The sequence below is a fragment of the Aplysia californica genome, unplaced genomic scaffold (genome assembly GCF_000002075.1).
Source record: "Aplysia californica isolate F4 #8 unplaced genomic scaffold, AplCal3.0 scaffold01371, whole genome shotgun sequence".
Classification (NCBI taxonomy): Eukaryota; Metazoa; Mollusca; class Gastropoda; order Aplysiida; family Aplysiidae; genus Aplysia; species Aplysia californica.
This window is the reverse complement of record NW_004798641.1, coordinates 76,912-78,762: the sequence shown is the minus strand read 5'-3', so window position 1 is coordinate 78,762 and position 1,851 is coordinate 76,912.

The window sequence follows — 1,851 nt, the reverse complement described above, 5'->3', positions numbered from 1 at the left end:
AATAACAACAATAATGATGATGATAATAATAATAATAATAATAACAACAATAATGATGATGATAATAATAATAATGATGATGATGATAATGCTGATAATGTGTGTCTCAGCCTGTGACCAGCGACACTACGGCGCTGACTGCCAGCTCACGTGTCTGTGTGTCCCCGAGCACACGCGCGACTGTGATGACGTCACCGGAGACTGCACGTGTCAGGGCGGCTGGGAGGGACAGACTTGTGCTGAGGAAGGTAGATCTAGTGGTTGTTGTTGGTGGTGGTGTTGTTGTTGTTGTTGTTGTTGTTGTTATAGTTTTACGGCACTTGGCTATCTTATAATCATTACAAAGTTCTGTCTGACGTTTCTAGCCGTGTTGAGTTTCTCCGACTATGATGTCAGAAACTAATGTTCTCTCTGCTTTATCAAAGTCGTAAGATTGTTCAGAGTTGTTATCTAGATATTCCAAGAATTCCTCTCGGAAAAGCTTGACATGTTGTGAAACTCAAGAGTAACGTGAGATTCTTCCACACTAGGAGCTGATCAGACAAGGGCTTGTTCTTCTGAGGTAAGGATTTGTAGCACAATTTGGTCATGTAAGTGCTGGAGATTAGAGGTGTTATTGAGTGTAACAAACGCAAAAGAGAAACAGGAGGGACAATGATATATAGATGTTTGATAGGAAAAAAAGAACAAACGGCACCAGAGCACCCGCCAACCACCCATGGGAGGTTTGACTCAAGCCTTGATGGCTCTCACACACTCTGGTAGACAGACTAGTCCCCAAGAAATATTGGGCGGGAAGCACTTCAAATGTGCAAGGCCCGGGAAACAAACAGACTCAGGAGAGAAAATGCAAAAGGTTGTTTTTACCCTGTCCGTACGCCCTGGGGTCATTTTGTACCTCCGGGGTTGTATTCTTCACATTTTAGAATACCTCCAGCGCAAAGTTCTCTGTGAAACTTTCTGTATTTTTCAAAAAAATCATTTTGACTGACTGCTATGCAAAGAGTACTGATCGGATTAACAAGTAATTTCCTCTTTCGAAAGTGGTAACACAGAGTTCCCCCGTCGTATGGATACGACAGTAAAACACGACGTACGGATAGGGTTAAGTGGTGGCACAGAGTTCCCCACGTCGTATGGATATGGATACGATAGTAAAACACGACGTACGGATAAGGTTAAGTGGTAGCACAGAGTTCCCCACGTCGTATGGATACGATAGTAAAACACGACGTACGTATAGGGTTAAGTGGTGGTACAGAGTTCCCCCTGTCGTATGGATACGATAGTAAAACACGACGTACGGATAGGGTTAAGTGGTGGCACAGAGTTCCCCACGTCGTATGGATATGGATACGATAGTAAAACACGACGTACGGATAAGGTTAAGTGGTAGCACAGAGTTCCCCACGTCGTATGGATACGATAGTAAAACACGACGTACGTATAGGGTTAAGTGGTGGTACAGAGTTCCCCCTGTCGTATGGATACGATAGTAAAACACGACGTACGGATAGGGTTAAGTGGTGGCACAGAGTTCCCCCCGTCGTATGGATACGATAGTAAAACACGACGTACGGGTAGGGTTAAGTGGTGGCACAGAGTTCCCCCCGTCGTATGGATACGATAGTAAAACACGGCGTACGGGTAGGGTTAAGTGGTGGCACAGAGTTCCCCACGTCGCATGGATACGATAGTAAAACACGGCGTACGGATAGGGTTAAACAAACAATCATTATCTAAAAAGTAGAAAAAAAATGAGATGTGTCTTTTTGCTAGCGCAGTGACGATATTGCTGTCCATCTGTAGGTGTGGGCCACAGAGTTACCCCCTATAGTGTACATCTGTCAG